This window comes from Hippoglossus hippoglossus, chromosome 22 (genome assembly GCF_009819705.1).
Source record: "Hippoglossus hippoglossus isolate fHipHip1 chromosome 22, fHipHip1.pri, whole genome shotgun sequence".
NCBI classification, from domain to species: domain Eukaryota; kingdom Metazoa; phylum Chordata; class Actinopteri; order Pleuronectiformes; family Pleuronectidae; genus Hippoglossus; species Hippoglossus hippoglossus.
The window spans coordinates 13,229,407-13,247,650 of NC_047172.1; the positions used below are offsets into that span (position 1 = coordinate 13,229,407).

Here is an 18,244-nt window from a genome sequence, read left to right on the forward strand (position 1 = left end):
AGAGGCTGAAACAGAACATAACATAAATGTCAGAAGAAACCTCATACTTGAAGCTGTCAATATTCAATTTTCATTACTTTGTGTGAAAAAGTTCACCTCCAACTTGTAATAGGAATTGTTAGTAATTGGGGCATTGCTATTACTTGGACCAAGGGTCACTCTAAGATCTGGGGATTCGGTCCTTTATTGCCAGTGGGAAGACCCTGCAAGTAATGCAACAGGAGTCTGTAAAAAAAAAAAAAAAAAAAAGAAAAAAAAATTATAATACAGGAGTCTGTAAAATATGTAAAAGAAAAATACAGCGGGAGTCGAAAGAACACAAGAAATAGAGGAGTATGTAAAAATACAAAAAAATACAGAAGGAGTCTGTAGAAATTACAAATGATACAGAAGGTCTGTAAAAAAAAACATGTATCTGCCTCAGTTTTCTCAGTTTCCCTGTCCTATTGTTTATTCTAGCTCACTGATGATTTACTGGGGCAGGTGAATAAAACAGAGCCATCATGAATGTTCTGAAAAGTAGTAGTAACCTGTGCTTCTCCTAGTATGACAAGTCAAAAATGTCTGCTGGGAATTTCACATGTGGCTGCAGCCGTGCATATCAGAGGCTGAACAAGTGTTCGGTCGTGGGGAAGATTTGCATTTTACCAACGTCTGTCTGGTTTACAACATCCTGATATAAATTTACAGCCCGGATGATTGACTTATTTGAGTAGCTGGCACCACACGGACATCGATCATTTGCTCACATCCTGCTCCCAGCACCCTTTTTTTGTAAATGTGCCGACAGTCACTTTGACAAAGATACTGACTGATGTCCACCGTTCTACAGTGCAAGAATGGAAATCTACCTGTAGTTGGAATATTGATCGCCTGTCACCTGGAGTCGGTAGACAAATACATCAGAATGATCAGTAAACACTGTCCACTGCAGCCGTTCCCAGGGAATCCAATAGAGCAGGCTAATGTAAATGAATGGTGAGCGGCTCCTGCAACAGAATGCTAAGCAGAACGAAGCAGCCTCTCCCACAGATATAAATCTAACACCAGCTGCTTATTGCAGTGCAGTAAACCTCAATATATTCAATTAGTGTGAATGCTTTGTGTAATCCATATTTACAGTGTTCTACATATTGAGCTGCATAATACACCCACGTGAAATAATTGCATCTAGCCAATGAAGTAACTACAAAAACTCTGTAATTTTCTGATTAAAATCAAAACATGGCCTTTTTTTTGTATTCCAAAATCTCCACATCTCCACTTTAGAGAAAGTCTGTGGATATTTGCACGTTCCACTCCTCGACTTATACGATACAGGTTATAGATCTTAGATGATTCAGTGGGCCATTTGTTAGAATAATGCATTTTGCACTGTCCAGCAGTTCTGCAGAGGAACATTGCCTCTCCCGTGTCCTCTTGTCATTTCACGACACTGCGCAGGGCCCTAAATCAGCATATACTATTTATATTTCCTGCATTGTGCACATACAGCCACTCAATGCAGTTTTGCTGCAGCCTAGAGGCTCTGGTATGGAATATTTTACTCTGTGTGAGTGACAATGGCTATATGTCCCTCGCTGCAGTACGCTAGCTTCAATGATGTGAGGAGAAAATCAAGTATTCTGCGTTGGTATAAAACACCAGAGTGATCCTGACCTGCAGGGCTGAAGCAACATATATTGATGTAGAAGTTTGTGGAAAACACAACATGCACCGTTACAGACATGAAAGCGTAACTCATTGTTAAATCATCCATATTGTGTGTGTGTGTGTATTCTGGAAGTTGGAAGCCGGCGTCTTGGCCCACAGTTAAAAAGCCGTCCACTCTCCGGCAGGTGCAGCTGCATCCCTGGAAGATTCAGGCTCTGGCAGGTTTATACGCCTGGACCTCACACCCCCAGCTACTGAGAGGCACTTTATGACCTCCATGTAATCAGCAGTAAATGCTGCCGCCATCTGTCTCTTTTTACTCAATTATCTGACCCACTGACTTTTACTGAACACTGTCCAGGTAAACACAGCAATGCAAGTCTCCCAGCTCAGGCCCGGACACATCTATACATCACCTCACACTCTTTTATGATTTTCCTTCTGCTCCTATCCCATTCCAATCTGAAGTAAATGCTGTCCTTCAGTATTGAACAACAGAACCCCCCCCAAAAAAACTCACTTATCAGCCACCATTTTGTACAATTAAAGATGTGGAGGCTTAATTACATCAATCCTGTTTCATTGTCACATACAGTAAACACTACAAACTCAGCACTGTTGAGCCACAGCTGTTTAAAGTTAAAATCTATTCATGAAGAATTGTTGATTATAGAGAATATCTTACATTCTGCTGAGCTATCTTTTGCTCCACTCTGGCACCCCCTAATGGACAATCCATGGAAGTTAAACACTCTCAGACACTTGTTTCAACTCAGAGTGCAGAATTCCACTTAGGCCCAACAGTTCTTTTATGATATGAACTGGATTCCCGACAAAACTCTTTCTTGGCCCAAACCACATACTCAACCAAATTTCGTGGGAATCCGTCCTTTAGGTTTTGCGCAATTCTGTTTACAATCAATCAAACAAACATAAAAACAAACAAGTCAGAGGTGAAAACATAACCTCCTTGGTGGAGGTAATAAACCAATGTTAAACCAAACACAGCAGTTTGTTTCTTTATCTCTAAAACAGTTCTATTTACCGTAAATGTCCTTTTACAAATATTTCAAATGAGTTATCACTGGTGAAATATAATTTTGATGTAACAAAAAATAGAGGCATCAACTCTAAGTTACAAAAAAAGAACAATTCCTTTATTCCGACTCGAGTGATTAATGCTGATAGAAGGCAGAAGTACTACGTCTTTATTCATGACTGGTTTTTCAACAACCTGTCAAGAATCTGCCTGAATTGAAAGGGTAAATAAATCTGAGTAAATCGGGTAAAACTCACCGGAGAGAAATAATCGATGCTATAAATCTGTGAAGGTCCACGTGTCTCCGGCCTTCGTCGCTCATTCTGAGAGCACAGGGCCGTCTGTGGGTAAAAACAGACTCTGGCTTCGTTTTTCTCTGCGTGGGCAGTTTGTTAATAGACAACATCATGTGTCGGAAGACAGAATTTACCTCTAACCGTTGAATTCATCTGATTATTACAAACTGTAAGTCACCTGTGACAGCCACTCAAATGTAACTGCTGCCTATTTTAGATTGTCACCCACTCCCACACACTCTCCGATACTCCCTGATAAAAACGTGTCATCTGAAAAGCTCTTTTTTTTCTTTTCTTCTCCGCTCTAATCCTGCTTTTGTCCCAAGCCTCATGAGCCACGATGGCAGAGCCTAAGATAGAGGAGGGACAATCATCGCTGGTTATTCGTTCTAACATCGTGATATCCCATCATGATGCTCACAGTCGCAGGATATCATGAACACAACACACTTTACGCACGCAGGATCTTCAGCAGCAAACACCCGGGCATATTTTGTTCCCTATTTCTCCAGGGGGACGGGAGATAATGAGAAAACCAATGAGGAAAAATCATATTAAATCATATGAAAAGGATCCCAGATTAAGTGGATAATAAAACAAATAAATACGTATGGTGGAATGCAAACTAAGGAGTAATTATGCATTCAAGCTATAGCTCCAGCAGAAACTGTGCCTACTAAACAGGATTTGATAGCTGTGGAATTTGTATCCGATGTTCAATTACATTTTCTGGATACAAAGGTTTTGTCCACACAGCATTAACTCACATGAGGTTGCCATGCCAACTGGTGTCAGTCCATTCAAGTGTCATTCTCGTTGTGAAATATAGGTCAGTGGGTTAATGTCTGAGAGAAATTCAAAACAGACCGCACGCCACCTGTCAATAAAAGGAGCCTCGCTGGCCGTGTCGCTGCCCGTCCTCTCATGCGTACTCTACGTGCAGGTGAGGGCCGCTCCATCAAGGCGGCTGCGTTCAGAGGGTTTCTAGTTATTCCTCTGGTATGAGCGGAGGACAAACAGTGGTGCAGCTTCAGAGCGCTTCACTGACTCAATTTGAATCTGAAGCGAGAGGAAACAACAGAGAGGGCGAATAGAGACATGAAGCGTTTCCAGTTTCCTCCACTAGGAGTCTGAACTGAGCCACAAATAACCACTACAGTAACAAGAGGGCAGGACACCACATTAAGAGGACTGGGGAGTATGATTTGTTCATAACATTCACTCAAGCTATAATAAGAGCAGTGTGAGAATATTGATGGATATCTACCAATCACAATTAATTTGATTAATTGCTTGTATATTATTTTAAATCAGTTGCAATGGGAATTGGCTCAAAAGTAAGTGCACTCAAACATGTAGGACTAACAATATAATAACTGTAATTTCATCAAGAAGTCAAATGTTTTATTATAAAATAACTTGAATGTTGTGTTAGTCCTTCATTTAGCTCTAAGAACAGCCTCAGAGCCACAGAGTAGCCATCATGGCTGTAAACTACAGACTGCATGAAGACTTTAAACATTGATACACCTCTCCATTTATGTTAAACACTATCTTTCTCATGCATGTTGCTATTTTGTTGATGTGCTCTGTTACATATCTGTTCTTCACCCTAGTTGAGGGTTAAAGACAGTGGATGTCACCCTTTGCACAGATTGCTAAACCCTATCAGGCAAATTGTGATATGTGAATATGGGCCTCACAAATAAGATTGAATTAACTGTGTATAAATATGGACAATGCATCTCCACTTCTTCCCACCATCCAGAAATGATTTCAAAATACAAAAGACACCAACATTGCGATCTTACATTTTACGCCGATGTCATTTGGAGTCAGAGTCTGTGCAGCGGTTTGCCAATCATGAGTCGGTCTCAGCTGTCAATCTTGACGTTTAACTCCATTTTTAATAGCATCAAAATCACAAATTAAAACCAAACTTACCGGGCAAATTAGCAATTGAACATACGCCACTGTGATAAGAACTGAAATGACGGACACCTTTCAGAAAAACAATTATTTGATGTCCCATCCACTAACACAGGGGAGGCAGGGTTGACCTAAGACCTATGCTGCAGCCACCAGGGGGCAATTGAGATGCTTTGCCTTCACTTTTCGGGAGCAGCCATGTTGTCCATCTTTATATACATGTAAAGATGCTGTAAACTATTATTCAAAACCTCTTTTGTCTTTGTCATCATGCGATCTTTCATGAGACAAGGACTCAAGAAAGTCTTGACAGAAACAAATCTTCACTAACATGCAGGTAAAATGGTGACGATACAGTTCATCTGAGAGTCTAACACTCTGATAACAAGTCATGGTTCATAATGTAATGTTACGGTTCCTCCTGCATGACGTCATATCACAACAAAATCAAAGGTTCCTTGTTCCCACATTCAGTGACTCACAGAGACTTCGGTGACTGAGCGGCGCTGCAGCCTCGGGACGAGCTGTGGTCAGAGTCACGGTCAGTCGGCCACTGATGCAGGCTTCAGAGACAAACTCACTTTATGTGGAGTGGTGGATTATAAGGGCAGGGGGGGGCAGTGATCAGCGGGGACCGGCCACACACAGTAAATGTTTATGCGTCGCTATCTGTCCTCCAGGAGACGCTCTCCATTTCCACTCTGGAAAGCCATTTTGCTTTGGTCCATTTTAAAAATGGGATTAGAGGCTTTTAAATTTAATTGGTTGGAAAATGTGGTCGTTTTGTTTTTGGTGGCAAACTGGCGCCACTGTTGCGTACTTTCCTGCCGTTTTACATGCGAGTGGTTTGGAGGGAGAGAGTCGGGGAAATTGGCTCATCGCTCAATAGAGCTGTGAGACTTCTGCTGATGACATTTCCATTAACAACAGGACATAATATGTTTATGGATCCCTGTTTGCTTGGCCCTTTAATTTCTCCCTGTGCAACACAGTTTCTAACAGCTGTGTGAGCATGAGCACGCCAGACTTTATAGATCGTCCATGGAGTGGATCTATAGGCAGTAAATTGTGCTGACACAGCATGGCAAGGTGGCTGAGGTAGAAAACGACATCTCATGGCGACTAACAGAGCATACAGGGTTTAATTAAAACATTGTGCATTGTGACTGAGGTGCTGTAAGATGAAGGGGATTTCACAAAATCTACACTGTGGGAATTATGAAACTGTACATGCTGAACTCTTGAACCCCACATTTGATTTGTAATTATGACAACATTTGCAGATAATGATAATGCCGTGTTGTCATTGTAAAAATTGATTTTCTAAATCTATGGAGGAACAAGGAGAAAAATCACTAATGAAAGCTGTCTATGCCAGACATCCTGTTTCTGTTGCACGCCGGTTTTCAGCTGTTCTCGTCCGAACAGAGCGCTGCAGCTACACGAGGTCCATTAATTGTCAGTAAATTACATTAAATTGTGCATGAGCAGCTCTGCTTAGTGAGTGTAACTGGATTTGTGAGGCCCTGATGATGCGCTCCTCTGGTGGCGAGAGGTACATTTTTGATGCAAGAGAGAAGACATCTCTGTTGAGTCCGCTGTAGCTTGTTGAGTCAGGGTCGTATATTAAACTGATTAATTGTGTGCAGAAGAACCAGGGGACGCCTCGGCGGCAGCGTATTTTACTGCAGCAGCAGAAACAAGGGCGGAGATTTAATTTCAGGAGATGAGGAGACAATGGAATCTGAGGTTCTTTTAGAACGAAAATGCTATAAATCTATTGAGATTGAGTTATATCAACCTGGCAATGAAAACATTATTTTTGTTATCGTTATTATGATCTAAATAAGTGGCTTAAATGTCTAATCCTGACATTAGTTTTTAGTTTAACTCATAGAAAACTGAGACTGACATAAGACTGTATGTATGTCTATATTAAAAAAAGATTGTCACCAAAAAGGTATGTATTTTTGCTATGCTTGTATGTATGTCTATAATAATAAGAATAATGACAATAATAATAAATAAAACAAATAAAACAAAATGTAAAAGATAGTCAACACAAATGTATTTTCTCTTCTTGCTGCCTTCGATTTAACTGCTTTCCAACTGTAGCATTTAAAAAATTATATTTCACATTAATTACACTTTACAAAATCTATTCTAAGATACATTCAGAGGAGCATGCTATAGATTGTTAGAGTTTTATGGATTATAAGACGTGAAAGGTAAATGTTCCTCCTATTCCCCAGTGGAAATTATAGCCAGCAACTGACAGACACTCTCCTTTTGTTAATGTTTATTGTTAATGGATGTACGCAGTGTTCTCGGCCCTATCTGAATTGTTACAACAGAAAAGCCCCAGACCTGCACACAGCCACATCTGCCCTCTGATGATCACACACTAATAATTACTTTGGTCACCAGCAGCCAAGTGCTACTGAACTGTTTATTTACGGAGTCATCAACCTCTGGACAATTTCATCATGGGAAATAAACAACCAGGGTCATGTCCTTCACTAGTGAAATATGTCAACTCGTCTGCGAGGCACCGTGTTAATAAAACATCTTGGCACGGAGACATAAAACTCAAATATTAGGTGCACACTCGCGCACATTTGCACAACGTTTCGACTACATTCAGCCCCAGTGGAGCCGTCTCCAATCAGTTTAAGATGTTGAAATGAGGAGCTTGGGCTGACAATTTCGCTGCATCTAATTAACAGAATCCAGCTGGGAAGGCCATAATTTTGGATTTTTCATTTAAGTGAGACCGACAGATCAGAATGTGAATACTGTACACAAGCAGCTCAACATCCAAGAAATGATTGAATTTGAATTAAAAAAAAACTGTAAAATTATCCAAAAGTTAAACAGAAAATAAATAGTCTGCTGCTGTAGAAGCAAAATCTGCATTTAGTACATATAATTACACGGTGCAAAGCTAAAAGTGGAAAATCTCCCTGATCCACATATAGCGTTATTGGATAAACACTATTGTAAATGTCGTGACTGTATTGTGATACTGGTTTCTACAGTGGCTCTCACTACTTCTGCACCTGCCCCAGTGTTGCAGGTTTTGATCAGAGAGATGGAGTAAAATAAAATTTGAGCATAATTGCTTGCCTGCGGAATGAATCAGGACACGCATTCAGAAGAATGACGGGCGTGATCGACATCCTGATTTATAGCACGACCTCTCGTTTTTGTGCACATAACTAAGCTGAATCTAAGTCGCGCTCGACCCCGTCCACACAACCACACCTCTTTAAGAACGGTGCTTTAACTGTATCCATCTGGCTGTGACACCCGTAAAGCATGTCCACTGAGGACGCTGCGTGGGGGCCGGGAGCTCTCGTGGGAAATCTAGTAGTTTGTTTGGCGGGAAACAGGAGGCGTAAACAAATGGACGGCGGCGGAGGATTTACCGCTTCCTAATGCATACATCTTCATGGTGGGACAATCCCACCTGCTCCGCCATGGCTCATTATGACAGGCTGCATGGGGGCGGTGAGAGAAACGTCTGTGAATGTAGGGGAGTATACTGCTGCGATACTGTTATACAATACTGTGCTAAAATGTACTAAAACTGCAGAATTACCTTTCCTGCAGTAAATTCAACTGAGGCGAAACATGTGGCTGGCTGTAAACAGCTGGTAGTGGATTTGTATCTGCTATAAAAGCTGAAATAAATAGCTACAACTGCCCTGTGGTTGGCTTCACGTGTTTTTTTTGGAGACATTCCTCATGATAACAAGTGTTTTTGTTTAGTTGGCCGTGATGCATGGCAGCAATTCGGTTTTAATGCAGCTCAGGAACCTTTACATGTCAATTCCCTCGTCGCTTACATCATTCCTGCCACTGTCCAGTCGCATACCAATAAAGCAAACAAGAATAACAGGTATATATTTTATTATTGTGCAGGAATAAAACCACAATATAGAAAAACATATTTTAGATGGCTTTTTTGTATGGGGGCTGATATCTTCAGTTTTAGGGGTATTGACCAGCTTCATGAAAAAAAATATTATTGGATTTAATTTTGAATGAGTTGCAAACTGACAGAATATGACATCTCAATTTAATTTCACTATTTATCTGCAAATTTCAGCTGTTGATTTGGGATCAACAAGTGTATCTTTTACAAATCAAGCGCTTTTTTAAATTCTGTGCTCTAGCATATTAACTGCGAACCCATTTCCATATTAGTTATACCTCAAATATAAAATAACACATCTCACATCAAACAATATGCTTATACTGCATAGTGTGCATCCAGTTGCACATTACATTAGTATGCAATCGCTGATGCATTTATTGTTTATCGCCGGTTCCCCTGACTATAAAGCCAGGCCATTGCATTACTTCTAAAACAGTAAGGCAGTGTTTTACTGTGAGCTAATAAAAAGCAAAATTCATCTGCAAACACATGACGGTTTCCCCCTTCAGAAGAAATGCAGCGAGCGTATTGTAAAAATCCATGATAATTATCTTGCAATATTGGTTTTATTACTGGAGGATGTATCCCGGCCACATGCTGCTTTCTGGTGTCATTTCAATGCTTCACTGGCACATCATGAAGGGAGGATTACAGGCCTGTACCCACACACAAAACCAACAAAGGGACCACCGTAGACTTTCTCTGTGTGTTGCTGTTTCCTGTACAGAAACACATGAGCTCATGTAAACTATAACGCCACTGTTATTGTTGTTTGAGATGAAGAATTATGCTCCAACAATATGACGCATAACCTCCGTTTCCTGCTTTTTCATAACAACGGAATTACCATACATTGTCCAAAGCATTGAAAACAACAATCTCCTCATTTGAAGCTGAACTGTGCAGGAAATACCCTTTTGTTCCATCACATCTGGGTTCATTATAAACATTTCAAATCTCCATTAAAGTTAAAAACAACATTCGGGTAATGATGGCACGCTTTGTGTGGCTGTACTGAGGCCGGAGGCAGGGAACCTTTTTCCTATCAAGGGCCATACTAAATGAATGAAGTCATACAACACTAATGTCTCTAAGGTGAAGTCAGGACTTGCTTCTCTTTTGCGAGGTGTCTGATGTCATGTGGTAGTGGTGATGCTGCTTTCTTACGGCTGGTCTTCTAGGTTTGAGTAAGAGCGTTTTCACAACTTGGTCCAAATCTTTGGACTTTTCAGTTTAGTCTGAACCAAAAAAGCAGGTGTAAAAAGTGCCTCGGATCACGGCCGTGACCAATGGAACAAAGCTTTGTCCGACCAAAAGAGGTGGTCTCAGTCCGGATCAAACTGAACCATGGTTTGGTTCGTTTGCAGTGTGAAAACAGACGTTTGGTCCAATTGCAGGAAGTTGAGAGAGCATTAAATAGAAAGAGAAAAAGAAGCAGAGGCCTCACTGGTGCCTCTAGGAATGGAATTGCCCAGACTCTACTTGCAGATCATACATGTTACTGTCAAAGCCTTTCTTTGGTCTAGTCTGTAGACTCTTCATAATCCTGAGTGAATTCTGTTTGTGTTATTCTGTTATTCTGGGTGGATGCCTGTCAATGAAACATTATATTTTCAGTATTGTTCTCCATGGTGGTAAGAAATCGTGGATGTATTCTATCTGTGAGGCTGTATTTCTGATTTGACAACTGATTTGCTTTTTTTTTTTACTTCTTCAAATAAAAGTCAAAGTACTAGAGAAGGGTGTGCCAGTCAGTCTGGCTAAAAGCAGTTCGGCAATGCAGTTCAGTATAGGGCATCAGGCCTGTCATAATTGCATCCGCTGGCTGAGGTCGCAGAGGGGCGGCGAGTATCGCTCTGGATGTGACTTACTGATGGAAGCTCGCAGAGAGAGAGGAGTCCATTACTGCACATCCATGACAAGAGTGAAAGATGAAATGGCTTTTTGAAAAACTGGGGCTGCTCTAACATTTTGGTGCCAGATAGAGTCGAAGTAAGTGTGTCAGCTGCAGCGAGGGGGGGGGGGGGGGGGGGGGGGGGGCAGCTCAACAGGCTCCGGGAAGATGGAATGATGTGAGAGCAAGGTGTAATTTCCCAGGTGTTCCCCAGAGAATCCCAGCGCCTGGATGGGAATTGTCTCTCGCACGCACGCACGCACGCACGCACGCACACGCTTTGCATTTTCTTACTGGGGGAGTAATTGGCTCCAGCAGCAGCAGCTACAGATGCTGGTGGGGGGGAAATGGGGCAAATAAAACAAATCTAATTGCAAATAAGTTAAATAGTGAGTTCACTTAGATATTCTCCTCCAGCGTCTCTGAAGGAGGACAAACTAAGAGAGAGGAGGGGGTGGGGGTCACTTACTGTGATACACACCCGCTTGCTGCACCTGCTGCACCTGTTGGGTTAATTGGATTTTCTCACATTTAGAGAAGACAGTGCTGAATCTGATCAACTCCATTTTCTTAATTTTCAAATCATCGTCTAGGCCTGAAGAGGGCAGACGAGTCTTCTTTTACACATGGAGGAGGCCACTCAGGGTGTTTTCCCTAAATGCAACGAAACCCTCCTTAATTTGCACAGCACTGACTGACTTAATCTGTTAATATGCTACACGCAATGTCAGCATATTTTCGGGAAAACTGGTTATTCATTTCTTCACCCCCGTTATAAATTATTTGGGAGATTTAACACATGCAGCTCTACAACAAAGCTACATGAACCTATACATAACAGCATTGTATTCACATGTATGGGGGGGGGCTTGGCAAACACACAATCGTGGCCCATTAGTTCCACCAATGTAACAGTGACAATAGCATGATAACTGCCCAGCAGGCAACAGCAATCAGGCGAAATAGAAGTGTATATCTCTGTGACATGAGCCATAAAAGGCATCCATCCAGAGGAGTGTGTGCGTGTGTTCAGACAAAAGCCAACACGGTGGCACATGACTGGAGAGCAGGAGAACCACCCATCTTCTTATCTTTAGGATTCTGCTGCGGTGGTGCTACTGCATCCACATCCTTTTGTTTTCCGTCCAGGAGAGTTAATGCCTGCGTCTGTGTAGTCGCCACGCATCGAGACATCAATATGGGAGTGGTTGGTTTGACTGTTGAATATCCGGGAACACAAAACCCTTTCACACGATTGTCCAGAATAATAAAACCTGATGTAGTGTTCAATTCATGATCATTTTCATGCAGTGGGAATAGAGAAAGTTTTTATAGTGAAGGTTTCAGGCTTCGTGTGCACCAGAGGGAGCAGTGAAGTGCTTAGATCTCCTCCTCATAAGCTGATGACAAAGAGTCTAATAAGGCAAATGGACATGTCCAGAAATCATAGCGGTTCTTTCATTAAGAACATGCTGGAAACAGCAAAAAGGTCTTCTGAAAACATACCATCCGTTACAATGGAGGAGATGAGCTACTTAACTTACGAAAATGGCATTTTTATAGAAAAGGAGGTTATTACGGAGGAAAATATAGTGTAATTTCTGGTGCGGTAATAAGACAGAAATAAACAGTTTTCCGCTGTAATCACATTTATGTATTGTTGGACCCCGGTGGTGCGAGCTGGATGGATGTCATTACTATATGGTCACCTGATCCAGTCCTCTCACTCTAACAGTCCATAAAATTGTAGTGCAATCATCTCTCTTAGTACAGTAATGTTGCCGTGTCTTTGAGAAACAATGGGATGACTCACACAAGACGATATGTCTTTGGATTCCGCAGTGAGATTAGCTTGTCTCGGACAAAATAATGGCACTGGCTGCCCCTCCGTCCTCCTTTTCCTGCTGGAAATGAAAATGAATCAGGGCAAAAGATAAAAGCTTGACAAGCAACAAGCAATCCTTCAGTTTAACAGCCAGAGAATTCACTGCTGGAAAAATGAAAGCGGGCTGCTGAGGAGAGGGGAATAGCACCATTGTGAAAGAGGGGGACACCGTGAGGGCTGGGCAGGCTAATGTGTTCGTGTGTCTTCACCGTCGCACTTCATGTTCTCACAGAAGCTGTTTTCAGACATTTTCCTGAAGAGCTGTATGTGCTTCAGCTGTGTGTCACAATAACAACTTGTGTAGCAATATTCTCTCTCAAACTAACACAGAGGATAAATCAGTGCCAATTGCTCGTTTACCCGCTGATGCCTCTCAACACTGAGGAAGAATAGACTGTCGTAGGAGTTTTCTAAAGCGTGAGCAGTTTCCATGGCACACATGGGTATAATAAGCAAGCAGAGTAATCGTCAGCTTGTGCAAGCATTCAGTCTGTAGCTAGTCCCAAGGTTTGATCCTCAAAGTCCATGTGAAATAGTCCACAACAAGCATGCTCCTCTCACGCGCCACCCTTCACTCAGTTTCCCTGTTCCATGCATCTGATCCTGACAATCTCCTGCTGCGTTCATCATATGTAAAAGGTAAACTTGAGAAAATGTCCCAAATTTCTAGAGATCTTTCCAGAGGTTCATGTGTGAAAATGGCTTCAGAGAGAGAAAAAAAGAAAGGATATAGGTATGTGAACAGATGATATGTGCTTTCAACGCAGCAAATTCACACCTTCCCCTGACTTGACCATCTAGCAGGCGGCGGTGGACTAGTGGTTAGAGAAGAGGAACATCAAACATGACATGACTGGCAAACATGATACCTGGACTGGAGGATGGACCAGACAATGGGTCTGTTCAAGTTCAAGAAGAGCGACAGATGGACACTCCTCTCCCTATCACACTGTTTAAGTGCCCCTGAGCAAGGCACTTTACTCGCTCCCTGGGCTTTTTCCAATATATAGCTGCCCACTGCTCCGTGTGGTCACTGCCCTTGTGTGTGATGTGTTCCGTGTGGGTTAAGAGCAGAGGTTGAATTTTCCAATTGCATGATCACGTGTGCATGATTGATGCAGTACAAATAAAGGAAATCGAAATCTAAACCTCCCTGGTTCTCTCTATAGACCATTGCCCATCTCTGTAAAGTCGAACCCTGCGACTTAGTGAGCGTGTGCAGGTTTTGCTCGGCAGTGATGCAGCGACTTATGATCGGATAAGTAACTCCAGCATCAGCATTTTGCAGCAGACGTCTTTGTGTCTCTTGGGCTGCTGACCTAATCGCTGGAGCTAGCAATGAGCAGACCAATTCATCAATGTGACACCGCTGATCTCCTCCGTACCCACTACCTTCACCACACACCTCCACACACACACACACACCTAGCCTCTCCAAGTGGGTGTGGACACCGCAGCACTGCAGGGATGGAGTCAAAAAGCTTTGTATTGTTACACCCTCGGTACTGGTGGTCTTGGGAGTTCTCACAGTCACAGCCCTCTAAAAGTTACTGTGTCCTTCCTGCTAATTTGATCACTACGTCTCCTGCGAGGTCCTGCAGGCTCAACTAATCTCATTACGGACCCCCATGCGGAGGAGCTGCAGGAGAGGCCCTCACATGCCACACCTGCTGCACACAACAGAGCCGTGCATGCTGATCTAATCTGGTGGCGTGCCCATCATTGCCTGGCATTGATTTTCAGCTAGGAAACTTTGAATAGGATTGAAGAGGATTGAAGCGAGGAGACAGGGGCAAATGAGAAGGAAAAGAAAAAGAAATGGGATGTAGAGACCATCCATGTGGAAATGAGAACAATGTGCGTGACGATGCAGGATCCACGACTCACTCTGCCCGCTGCCCTCTGCTTCTCCCCCCGGGCTCCGACATGGAAAATCCCCAAATTATTTTTGATTTAAAATTAATCACAAAATCTGCATGAGGGATTGTGATAATTCCATAATAGTCGATGGAAATAAAATTCTCTCTTCACACATATTCCTAAAACAAGTGGTGTGTGTGATTTCTTTTTACACTTATTCATTTATTTCCACAGAAACTTAAATGTGAAACTGCACTTAAAGGGTCACCTTGTGGTCTTATGACAGAAGTGTATCAAGTGCTCTCGCAAATCCACAGAGATTTAGATTATGGATAATGGCGTATAGAGGAATGAAGAGCACCAATTACATTGTTTGCTGTGTTTCTTCATCTCCAGCTCGGTGAGGCTCTTGTGCTGTTGATTGGAGGGGCAGACACAGAGCAGGTCTGTCGGACAATAGGAGGATTAATGGGGGGGGGGGTCCGCAGGCTGCTGATATGAGGCTCAAACTGACTGAGGGTTGGGTCCCTCTCCCCGGGGACGGCTTAATGACCAACATTAAAAATAATTAGGAAAAGACAAAACAGTCCTGCTTGAAATTAACCCTCCTTAAATCCAAGACATATCCCTCTGTAAGCAGCAGTGAAGCCCTTCAATTAGGATTATCAGATGTGTTACTTCAAACATAATTAAAAATGTATCCGTTCTCATGCTGTGGTGTTTTTACAGTTTAATATTCAGTGTGGATACAAGCCAATGGAGTTAATAAGATGGTCCATATTCTTTTGTTAGATTTAAACTGGTGGATATCTGGTATGTTTGCTTTTCAGCACAGGGTAGTATTGTAATTCCTCTGCCTTTAAGCCAATATATCATGAATGAGAAGTTATGAATTTGCAGCAACAGTGTGGCTTTAAAAAGTTATGGATTAACATTGGTTTAAAAGGAGATAGGAGAATTACCATGCACATCTTAACCCAGGATATGTCTACTGTATTAAATATTCATATGGTTGGGATAAGGAGGATTTCATTTGCGTAGACCAGTAAATTCAACGCTTCTTTTTGCATGCTCATTATTTTCCATGTAGATTTTTCAGATTTTATTTAGTAGTGTACATCTTGTTAGCAAAAAATTAATGACCCTATAGTTTCTCTCCACTATAAAAAACATGTGTTAAAATTATACTACTCTTAAGCAACTCATTTTCAAACCCTACACACTTAATATGAATAGTGAATGAGTTTGGGGGAATCAAGCTTGTTGCTGAAATGAGACCTGCCTATTTCACAGTGGAGGACTCCATAAAAAAGAAAAAGTAGAGGGTAACTAGAGAAGATGGACACAAAGAGATGATTTGTGTGTCTCTCAGAACCATATAATTATAGGCCAGTGGGGAGTGTTAGACAAGAGTTACATGTCCAGTGGAAAGCAGCTTCATATTTCCATAAAGCCTCTGTACGGATCCCACACTGGGTATGAATGTCAGAGACATTCGTCTGCCCTCCTCTGGGGAGGACTGGGACGCTGCCAGAAGCGCAGTGGATCCCTGTTTGAGTCCCGTACCACCGACAGAGAGCAAGTAGGTAGAGTGGAAACCAGAGAGGGCTCCTCTCCCCCCCACCTCTCTGGTCCCAAAAGAAGGGATGTATTGGCACCGGCAAAGCTGCAGACCCCCTCAGATAATTAAAAGTGAGGTATAAATCAGTGTGTAAGCAGTAATCACACAAGCTCCTGCCAACTCCCCGCAACGATCATAAATCTGGAGGAAAACAAAGCTTCAGCACTAACAAAGGCTCTGCGATCCCCACTGGATACGCATTTCATAGAAACCACACTGCTGAAATAATACACGTGTGATACTGAAGATACGGTTTTATGCTTAAATCGATTTAAATGGATCAAGGAGTAGCAAAGGCTCCGCGACAGATGACTTCATACAGCAATTTCACTTTTAATTTTCCTCGTGCGATCGTAAGCTCCGCGGCCTGCGTTAAATATTCTGCACAGGAGGAAACCTTTACAAAAGAGAAGATGATATCACTTCACTTGACACCTTGATGGAATCACATGAATCTCATCATGCATATCATGCACCATATTGATTTGTGGAGAAAGAAAAATCTGTGAAAAGTGTGAGACATGAAAAAAACATTATTGATCCAGACTGAAATCATGCTGATTTAATTCTGGGCGGAGAGGGGAGGTCAATAATGCTTCGGCAATGAATGCATCCTGATAAGGTCAGTGCGAGATACGACAATGCATTTTATATGCAGAAAGAAAGAAGAACTAATTTGATCTATATCGCTCGGATACTTTAAAGAGAAAAAACAGAATTTCTATAAGCCACCGAGCCTCTAAGGCATAGTTTCAAAACATGAAAGACGATATCGAGATCACGTGAGACGAGCCTACCGCTTCTTTGTTCTTTAATTTTTACCTTGTTGCTGAAAGAGAGTCGGGGACAAGGACCTGCGGGGTCAGGATCAAAGCTCGCCTTGTGCACGGAGCAGTCAACTGTAAAACACTGCGCCCGAGGACTTATCCAGGCTTATAGTGAAGAATTGACTCCCTCTTCCTTTTGTCATGCAATGAAATCAAGATGAAAAGCTCAACACTTCAAATAAAATGTTATGAGATGAGATTCCTGAGTTCCAGGAAGAATCTTGTGAGAGTTACTAAGGACCATTAACAAGCGTTTGTCTCAACCTGCTGTAAAAATGCTTTAATGATTTCTTCTAAAGGCCTGTGTTGATGGGCTGCTCATTTTTGTTTTAAGGGTCTGAAACACCTAATTGAATGCATTACTTAATAATCCACACAGAAGGACCTCTAGCATTAACTTAAGTGGGGTTTTATCATGTTAAATAGAGGAAAACACATGAAAAACTTCACGTCTAAGACCACTGGGCATTAGAGCGAAGACGGATTATAGCTTCTCTGAGCTATCGGAACAAACATGTTGTGCATTTATCCCTCTGCTAATCTGCAGGAATCAAAGCTTGTTACTTAGATTACCAGCTAATCAGCACAAAAAGCACAAGCAGATCCACTGGACAATGATATTACTCCGAGTTTGTGTGTGTGTGTGTGTGTGTGTGTGTGTGTGTGTGTTCAAACCCCCATGTGATCAATAAGGCTGTAAGCGTGTGTTTAAATCACGCTGCCCTCTGTTCTTGGGTAAACATCCGTGTGAATGGGAAAGACAGCCATGGCATAGTCAGTGTTTTCTCAGTCAGCCTCACAATTTTAAACAATAATGACTTTTTAATGTGGACCTGTGATTACATTGTCATGGTGAAATATGGTTCTTCTTGATCGCATTGGAAATGAGGGCCTAAACGTGAATTACTACAGCGGCATAGATTACAGCAGCACGCCAGGTGAGGCAATCTTCATAAATTCAAATCTAATCTTAACAGAGCCGTGCAGTGTCAGCCGGTGGGGGAGGACTTTACTGAGGGGAGCCCCAACTACAGGAGACAATGGCCAGTGCTCAGGCTACTTAAGTGAACATTCAAGTTCAAATAAGAGATCAAACATGAGCATATGAGTTAGACCAGAAGAGCAATATCACTCTCATGTGAGAATATGAAACTACAGCCAGGCCAGGTGAGCCAAAATACTGAAAACAGGGGGAAACAGAAAACCTGGCTCTGTCTGAGGGAAACAACATCTGCCATTGCCTCAGTGACCAATACCTTATATCCTGCCCCGCCCCAAAAAAAGACAGGCACATAATACG

The 18,244-nt window shown here is 42.1% G+C and overlaps 1 protein-coding gene across 4 annotated transcripts in view; it reads right to left on the minus strand.

The window, feature by feature from the left end:
* The window catches only part of c22h14orf180 (chromosome 22 C14orf180 homolog), a 138,089-nt gene that overhangs the window by 17,182 nt on the left and 102,663 nt on the right, over nt 1–18,244 (minus strand). Inside the window, exon 2 of one of the 4 annotated variants that reach the window (XM_034576321.1) lies at nt 12,565–12,652. The exons of 2 other annotated variants lie outside the window; for them this stretch is intronic. The gene's annotated coding sequence lies outside the window, so the exon portion shown is untranslated. Of the gene's footprint in view, nt 1–12,564; nt 12,656–18,244 lie in introns of all 4 variants that reach the window. One more of the 4 variants, XM_034576320.1, reaches the window with a different exon arrangement.